General features: G+C 38.2%; 1 pseudogene; it reads right to left on the bottom strand.

Annotated features, from left to right (window-relative positions):
• Window positions 1-7,507: 7,507 nt before the first annotated feature.
• On the bottom strand, window positions 7,508-9,238 carry LOC147630239 (uncharacterized; annotated as a pseudogene).
• Window positions 9,239-9,961: the final 723 nt, after the last annotated feature.

Genomic DNA, 9,961 nt, shown 5'->3' with positions numbered 1-9,961 from the left:
AGAAATTAGAGTCATTAGATGCAAATCCTTAGCTCTTGGATTAAGAGATTGACAGGAATGAATGGTAGGATGCTTGTGAGTTATTGTGTATATGCTAGCTTAGTTTTCTAGCTATGTAGTTGTGTGTATATGATTGAGAGAGGTAAGTACAAAAAGCTAATTGCACACTAACCCAAGTTAGTGTCCTCAATTTAATTAGAGTTGTAAGACTCTATGGTTGATGAGTGACTCTTGCTTCCTCATATTGTAAAGTAGGGGACTTGAGGGTCTTCCACTAGAGCCGATGTTAGGGACAGTAACCTACGTTAGTTGAGTTCTAGTCTAGTTCACTTACTTTAAATATTTTAGCTTTGTGTGGTTGTAGTTGACTATGTACAAGGTTTATTAGTAAGAAACTATGAGTAATATCAAAAATATGAGATATTTTGGGTATCCAAAAATGAGTAAATTCTCACATAAGATGAAGAGTTGAAAATGTACAAGGTTTATTAGTAAAAAACTATGAGCAATATTAAAAATATGAGATATTTTGGGTATCCAAAAATGAGTAAACTCGCACATAAGATGAAGAGTTGAAAATGTACAAGGTTTATTAGTAAAAAACTATGAGCAATATTAAAAATATGAGATATTTTGGGTATAATAATTCCATTTTGACACATATGTAAGGAAGGGGAGTCTATTAAAGGAGGTGCATATTTCACATGCTTGAATGAGTTTTAAACTAAGTTGTGAAACTTGTTGTAAACTTGAATGGTTTGAATTGCAATTTTGAGATTTACAATTTCACTAAAATAGGCATAGTTTTCTCATGCGGACTCCAATGTTAAAAGTTTCTTTACACTTTCTAAGCGTGCAATCAACTCTATGTTTGTGAGGGAGAATTCTCAATTTCTAACTAAAAGACCTTTGTTTTTTCGACCCATACATAATTGTCTTGCATATTATGCATGTGAAATTTTCAATATTTTGATAGCGTAACAACAACAAAATCCAAATGCGCTCACTTTCATAGTGACAATTGTGAGTGAGAGTGTAAGCTTGGCCTTAGCAAGCTTACATTGGCCTTAGCCAAATGACGACACATGTAACTTGTGCAAATAGGGTGGCTTGCTCTTACAATTCCACTCAACTTTGATTTACCATCTTATTGAAAAATATGGCAATTTTAGCATCTTCAAAAGGCTTTTGAAGCCTCATACACACTCAAAACTAAGCCAATAATTTATTGCCATTCAATTAGAGTCCATTATCACATTGTATGAAGACTTCAGTTTTTACAAGCAAATCATTAGATCCCCATTCAACTAGAAGTCCACCATCACATTATATGAAGTTCACACTGCCTACTAGTAGAGGTAATGGTTTTTCAATAGAATGAATGGTGGCTCAATCAACTACTTGCAATTTTTACCCCATTCAGTGCCTAGTCTAAGCAATTAAGCATATAAACTAGAATATCAATAATTCAAATGCGGCCTTCAAAGGCCCTTACCTTATCCCGCGATCATGTACTGCTTTCTACAAAAACAACAAAACTTGTCAACAAGCATTCATGCACATCAATATTACTTGTTCTACTCTTAATGCATAAATGTAAAATAAAGAAGAGGACGTGTGATTCTCACCACTAAGAAGTTATATAAGAATGAAACTTACACACTTCACTCACTCAATTCTTGTCTTATCTACTTCTACTAGCTCATGCATGGTCAATAAATCTTGTCAATGTGTTGGGATGAGGGCCTCAAGGGTTCTTCCACCCTTTGTCTCATGCTGATGAGTAAATTGGAGGCATAGGCTTCCACATTCATATCCCCTTATTTTAATTGTTTCATTCAATCACACAACTCTAAGCTTGATTTTTCTTCTTGGAATCTATCCACGAAAGCTAAAGCCACTCCCTCAAATGTGTTCAAGTTAATTTTGGGATTGTACCAAGAGTATCATTATATTGCTCTCTTTTTCAAGGTGTTATGAAGATGTATCTTTTGAGTTGCACCATTCTTCTTCTGGTTCAGCTAGGTCCATTGGTCATGCTACCCGAGCTAGTAATGTTCAAATTGCTGCACATGCAAATTAAGACACTTAAAGTCCTTTTCTCAGAATGGTGGAAAATTCTTAGCCATTACTTTTGTGCTCTTTTCTAGTTCTTTTGGCACCACTTGAGCCTCTATTTGGTTTTGGGTTCCTCTAGTTAGTATGTTTGATTAAAATCTTTAGGTAGCCCTTTATATAGTTGTGCTTTTGCACTCTATGCCTTGATTGAACTACTAGTTTTAGAGAGCTTCCCTTGGTTCCTACTATTTGTTGGTTGTTTCTTCCTGGTTTTGCAAGATTCTTTGGCTACTTATCGGCCCTCATTTTTGGAGCTATTGTTCCATGGCCTTAGAACTATCTTGTGAGTAATAGGGTGGTGATGGAGTGGTCCCCAACAGAATCACCAAAGTGCTGGCTGCTTTATTAGGAAGATAACTCTTCCATGTTAGAGAGAGAGGTAAGACACAATGTGAGGCCTTGAGGGGGCTCCTCACCAATGTGTGTCCTTGTGTTCTCTCTCTCACCTTGCTCACTCCTAACTCAAAAGATAAGTTAGCATAAGCATCCCTTAGATCAAGACTACCTCATGGGTAGTTACACAACAAGAACATACACATAGAAAAGCACAATAAGAGCTTGATAACACTTTGTATCTATTAATACTTGATATTACAGACTTAAAAGACAAAACTCTTCTCATAGAAGCACTTCTCTTGGCAAAACCCCCTTTTATATCTATTTCCTAAGAGACAATTGTTACACCAACCTTGCCAGTCAAGATTAAGAGCTTGGATTTGATAGAGTCAAGAGAAAGAGAAGAAGAAGCAATGCTCACTTAGTTAATCATTGATGATTATATTGGCAGTGAGAAACACACATAAATGTGGTCTAAGTGATGGGCTAGATGGACTTGCCTCATCATGTAAAGTGATATCAAGATCAATCCTAGACCAAACAATTTGAAAAAAGGGTCTTCTATCTATGCTTTCTTGATTCCTTGAAACAATAAGCTTTCTAGAACTCTTTATAAATCTCATATTATGCATTATCCTAGATAATGCATTTGCAACAACAAGGTTTGAGATTATTGCATTAATTTGGCCCACCTACCTTGGTGGCCTATAAGCTCTAGTTGATTATAAAAGTATTTTCAAGTATGATAGTCAATATACTCTGTAAACTAATCACCATACAAATATTGTCCCTAAATTCTTAAAGCATGAATTACGACATATCCATTCATGCTCATGAATTGGCCAGTTTTATTGTGTTGGAGAAAGCTTCTTGTTCTCAAAGCAATAAGTCTACACTCTTGGTTTAAAATTACACCTAAAACTATGGTAATAGCATATGTTTCTAGGTCAAAAGGTTTCCTTAGGCTCACAATCATGAGGGCAGGGGCTATTGAAATAATTTGTTTTAAAGAATCAAAAATTTCTTGTTGTGCAGATGTCCACCCACAAGGAACTCCGTCTTGCAACAAATCAATCAAGAGCTACTATGTAAGAATAAGAATCAATGGTTTTATGACAAAAGCTTTTGAGATATTCTATCTTAGTTGAATACAAGAAGGTCTTTTCAAAATTAGCAAAATAAAGCACGCTCCATGTAAAGCTTGAAATACTACAAAAACATGTGGTTAATATTCTTTTAAATTCTTGCAATACAATAACACAACATCAATACAATTAACAACAAACTTACCCATGAATGCTCTGGCGATATCACACATAAGCATCCAAAAATATCTAGAGCATTGGTTACTTCAAATGTCATAATTGAATACTCATAAAATGACCAAATCGTATCTTGAAAGAAATTTTATTTACATCTTCTTTTATTAATCTAATATGATGGTAGTGATTTTTAAAATATATGTATATATACAATTGCTGACACCAAGAGAAGGCAGAACTAGCTCTAAGAAGTTGGTTGGGACTTCACCATCCTAGTAGGACAATTGTATGAGAAGGCCAAACCAAGTGCTCATAAGGAGATGTGTGCTTGAGCATGAAAAGGAGGGAATGTTCATAGAAGAACACCAAGGAATAGTGGGAGGGCATCAAGGAAGAGAAACCCAGCAGAGAAAAATACCATAGACTAGATTGTGGTAGCCCTCTTAGAGTAAGAGTGTGCATCACTTCACAAAGCAATGTGACATTTTCCAGATGCTAGGGTAGCCAAATGAAAAGGATAGGATGCTCAAGTTTCATGACAAAAATACACAAACACAAGATTCACAAATATCCTATTCACAAGTCCTTCTTATATTCAGGAAAGCTTCAATTCATGAGATTTCTTAAAACACGTAGTACTTGACCCTTCTCCTTACAAGAATTCTCCTTACATGTAGTAGTTGACCCTTCTCCTTACAAGAATTCTCCTTTATACATGTTTCCTAACATGCCTTCCAGTGTGCCTCCTTTGAGCATTATTGTGCCTCTCCTACATTCCATTGTGATGGCATAATGTAAATTCACCTCATTTACCTTTTGCATGTAGTGTTATTCATGTCGAGCAAAGTCTCTAGAATCAATTCCCACATCACCACCCGAAATGCCCAGTTGGGTTTCCAAACCCTGTGGAATCGCCTTTGATGATTCTGATAAGATTTCAAAAATCTTCTCTCCTCAAACCCAAATTTTTCTTTTTCTATGGGTTTCACAAAAGTGGCACCATTGGGATGCCTCTCCTGATAATCTTGTGTAAACTTTTTCTTAAAATCTTGGGATAGAGGTCTCTTTGGTGTGCTTGTACTTACTTCTACTAGGCACCATCTAGGGATATGGCATGAAGATTTCCAGTGTATGGACTCTATGAAGGTGAGGTTTCTTCCCATATTCTCTTTGTGAGCTCATATGCTTCTTTGTATGTGGGAGCTAGGTTTTGATTGAGACTTATTAGTTCACCATTTAACATGTGTTGCCATCTAGAAAAATTCTTTATCTCTGGCTTGTTTTAGGGAACCCTGGGGTGCTCATTGGAGAGCTTCTAGTTCTCTATTACTACTTTGTCCCTTGTTTTCTTTTCTTAACCCTACAAGAATAAGTTGCTTATCAAAATCTTGGACCATCAATGCCTTTGTAAGGGCTATGTTAAGCTTTGTTTCTAGGTCCTTATTGGTGTTCAAGAGAGAAATGTTTTCTTTGAGTATGCTAAAGGTGCACTTAACCTCCTTACTAGATGCAGTGCGTGGTAGAGGTCCAATGGCATCAATCCCCCATTTCTCAAATGGACCATAGGATACAATTGGAACCTGTGGTCCATAAGAGAGCTTTCGATTTCCTGCTTCTTGGCAAACCTTATAAGTTTTACACCAATGTTGTACATCTCTATGCATACTTGGCCAAATAAAACCTGCTTGTAAAATCTTTCTACTTGTAATTTCTTGAGCAAAATGTCCACCACAAACTCCATCAAGACAAGACTCAAGAATTCTTTTAATTTCCTTAACATATGGAACCCTTCTTAGAATGAGGTTTATGATATAGATCATCTCCAATTAGATGCTGGTAAGAAAGAGCTTTCTTGACCAACCTGTGCCTTTGAATCCTCTCCATGTTCTTTGGGCATTCACCTGATTGTAGGAAGAAGAGGATGTCTTCAAGCTTCTCTTGACCTTCAAGTTTTGGATCTTGGAGCTTGATTGCACCTATGTTTACTTCAAATTGTTCATTTGCAAGTAGATCAGCCTCCTTGTTGTGTATGCGCGCCACATGTTGGAATTGAATGGCTTCAAACTTCTTCATAAGAGACTTTGCCTGCTTAACCATCTCAAACAACTTTGAGTTTTTGCAAGTCCATACCCCTTGAAGTTGCCTTACCACCAAAAGGGCATCCCCTTTAATATAAAGTCTTTTAATTCCAAGTTTCATGCATTCTTCTAGACCAAAAATTAAGGATGAGTACTCTGCTTCATTGTTGGAATTGACATCTTTAAAAGTGATACCTTTCCTCAAGACTACCTCTTTCCTTGGAGATAAAATGATGATCCCTCCTACAGCTTTGCCTAGTTGTCATCGATATGCTCCATCAAAATACAAGGTGTGAGCCTCTTCAAGATCCTCTTGAGGAAGAGAACGCTTCTCCTCCTTTTGCTTTGGTACCTTCTTCTCACGAACTTTGTATGTGAGAACATCTGCAAGACTAGCATGTGTGGTATCTTTGACAATGAAGCTATACTCATACTCTTGCAATTCTAGAACCCATTTTGAGATTCATGGAGAAAGGCTCATGTGTTAAACTGCATATGGAAAATTGTGCTCAAGTGTGAGAATGATAAAAGGCTTATGTAAAAGATAAGACCTAAATTTTCTTACTGCAAACATGACTGCAAATATGAGTTGCTTAATGTCTATGTAGCTCTTCTCTGCTTGTGTCAAAACCTTGCTGGCAAAGTAGATTGGCCGCATGTAGGATGAAGCTATATCTTTTTGCATAAGCACGGCACCAATGGCATGAGATCCCACACTAGGTGTGAGATAATATGGCTCCTCCATATTAGGTGGCATCATGGTATAGGTAAAGAGCTAAGAATATCCTTCACCTCTTTAAAACACTCTTCATGCTCTTCTTTCCACTCCAAAGATGATTGATTTGCCAAACATTGTAATGGTGCAATAACTTCTGACAAAAGATGAATAAAGCGTGACATGTACCTCACTTTTTGGTTGAAGGTGACCACTTGCTTAGTGTTGGTAGTAGAAGATAGGGCAAGAATAGCGTGACATGTACCTCACTTTTTGGTTGAAGGTGACCACTTGCTTAGTGTTGGTAGTAGAAGATAGGGCAAGAATAGCTTTAACTTTAGAAGGATCCACTTGAATGCCATTTGCTGAGATAACATGGCCAAGAAGTACCACCTCCTTCCTTACTACGTGACATTTGTCGGGGTTGAGTTGCCCTCCATAGTGATGAAGCCTCTTTAATCCTTCTTCCACTTTGTCACAACAATGAGTTGCACGAGAGCTATATATGCAAAAATCATCCAAGAAAACTCTAATTGACTTGCCAAAGAAAGGTTGAAAGACGAAAGTTGTGAACCTAGTGAAAGTTCCTGGAGCATTTATGAGACCAAAAGGCATCACTCTATATGCAAAACACCCCCAAGGTGTGATGAAGGTTGTCTTGTGTTGATCTTCTTCCGCTATCCGAATTTGAAAGTACCCTGAGTACCCATCACACACAGTGTAGCGCTCATGACCCGCCACTTCATTTAAGATCTCATCTTGAAAAGGAAGAGGAAAATGGTCTCTTTTGGTTGCTACATTAAGAGGTTTGTAGTCTACACACACTCTCCACTTTCCATTCTTTTTAGGAGTGACAACTACGGGAGAGACCCATTCTGAATTTGAAACTGGGTAAATGAAACCAGCTTTAAGAAGTTTGTTTACCTCTGCCAAAAGTGCCTCTTGTTGTATAGCTCCCAATCTTCTTAGCTTTTGGGCAATTGGCTTAGCCCCCTCCTTCAACTTGATGTTGTGTTTGGGATGATGTCCACCCCTTTGATTTGTGAGTAGTCATTAATGAACAAATTATCATACCTCTTTAGCATGTTGATGTAGGAGTCCTTCTCTTCCTTTGTGAGGTCATCAGCAGCAGCAATTCTTCGATCTTCTCTTCAAGCTTAGGATTGTCGATGGTTATGCTCTCCAAGGGTAAAGGTGTATCATCCTTCTTCTTGCTAAAGACTAAGCCCATCACTTCCACAGAAGATTCATCCTCATAAGAGGTTGAGTCTTAATCTGAGGTAGTAGTGTCTTCATTACTTTCTTGATTCGAAGTGGACTCATACTTGATGTTTACTTGTTTTCCCTGCTTTAAGTCACAAACAATTGGCCCATCCTTCTTGATGACAAGAGTACATGCCCCCCATTTTTGATCGGCATTTACTGCTATCAACCATGGCCTACCTAGGATTATAGGGTAGCCCCCTTGGTAGCCATTACATACAAATCCACGCATGCATCAATGTTACAAACTGTGACTTTCACCCCTTTTACCACACCCAAGCATTGCACACTAGAATTATTTGCTAAGTTCTCCAAAACCTCCAATCCTAGCTTATGCATAGTCTTTTCAGTGATTACACACATTTGTGCCCCCCCATCTACATATACATTGGATATTTTTCTACCCTTAATATAAGCATCCACTATGGGCTCTACATCCCTTTGGGTTTCTACCTTAAGTGATAGGGTAAACCTTCTTCTTTGAAATTCTTGTGCTTACTACCTTAGGCCATTGGTAACCTTAGGAGCTACTTGCAATAGTTGAGGCCAAGTGATGTTAGGCTTTTGTGTTTGCAAGTCTTCTAGCAAATTATATGGCTCAAGATTCTTACCCAAAGGAAAATCATCCATGGCAATTTGACGACGGGGGTGTCGAGTCTTCTTCTTCTTGCTACTCTCTCCTTCTTCCTTCTTTTCCTTCTTCTTCCTTGTTGGTTCTTCACTTTCTTCACTCCTCATTTCTTCCTCTTTATCTTGGGCACGTGTCCTCTTGAAAGCTGGCATGATGGTGATATCTTCTAGGTTGCCACTTGGTGATGGCTCCAACTTGATAACATGCAGATCTCATTGGGTGGAAGAGGAGGTATGTTTGCAATTTCTTGTGGAGCTGGTTGTGGGGATGGTGGTGGTTGTTGGTAGCGACGAAGAAATTGACATGGTTGTTCATTCTCAACAGTTTGTGGGGGTCGTCGAGGAGGATATATGTCACCCGGATTCCTCCTTGGATAAGGGCAATGATACATACCATGCCCTGTCTCCAAGCAGTTCCAGCATTTGAACTCCTAGGGTTGGCGCCTCGGAGCCCTCCCCTCTTCTCTTTGAGCTCCTCTTGGTGCCTACACTAAATTCAAAGTGAGAGTTTCCAACGTCTGAGTTAGCTTTTGGATGATGTCTTGTTGGGGATCCCCGCTTGAGGGCATATTAGACATCCCAACAACATTCTCCTCAGCTAATTGAGATGCATCCATCATTATTTTCTCTCTTCCCTCTCTCAAGTGTTTTACTTTATAATTCAATTTTTGAAACTTTTGTGTGGCAATTTCTAGTGCTTCATCAAAAGCGTGTGGAAACCTTGCTTCAACTTTTTCACGAAGTTCAGGAAGTAGGCCCGCTATAAATCTCTCCTTCTTCAAGAAGTCAGGAGCAATTCCATTATCTTGAAATGATTCCGCCCATTGCTCCCACATGTTTTTGAACTTAATTTCATAATTAGATAAATCATTCAAATGCGTTTGCTTATGCTCTAACAATTGACGCCACAATTCCTCATGTTTTTAGACTGCTCCCCCAAGCAGACGAATGAATGGAGAGCTCAAAGGATTATGGCGGGAGCTCAAAATTTTGAAGAGAGCATTTTGGGCGTGAAGAAAATGAAGACTAGTAGTTTAATCTGTCATTTTGTAAAGGTCCAATGGATTAATTTTGACTCATATTAAATTTTGTGAAAAGGAATAAGGTTTTCATTAATTTTTATTAAGGTCAAATTAAGGCTAAAAATAGCCCCACGCCCAAAAAGTTGTAACTTTTTGAGCCAGTAATAGAAATTGTACTCTCAAAATACGAGCATGAGGGAGAGGCTCACAGATGCTTAGTGGAGATAGCACTCAATCTCATGTACACGTCCTCATTCTCTGTCTATTTCTTTGTGATCACCTGTCCTCATCTCCCGTGAACAGTTGCACCATGTGTGAGTCGTACCCATGTGTGGCAACATGTTGAGATTGTAAAGGAGTATTACTACTACAAAACAATGCCAAAACAAGCCCAAAGGGCTTGTAATTTTTTATTTTTGACATTTGGGGGCCATTTCGACCTCTGTTTAAGCTTCGCAAGGTCTGTGCAGGCATTTTTGTCATTTTTTGTTGCAAGTTGACATCTGCATTTTTTTGCATTTCTGGCAGTTGGTGGTC

The sequence above is a fragment of the Cibotium barometz genome, chromosome 17 (assembly GCF_041138505.1).
Source record: "Cibotium barometz isolate CiBa-2024 chromosome 17, ASM4113850v1, whole genome shotgun sequence".
NCBI lineage: Eukaryota > Viridiplantae > Streptophyta > Polypodiopsida > Cyatheales > Cibotiaceae > Cibotium > Cibotium barometz.
Note: the sequence above shows the minus strand (reverse complement) of the source record. Positions and strands in the feature narration are given on the sequence as shown.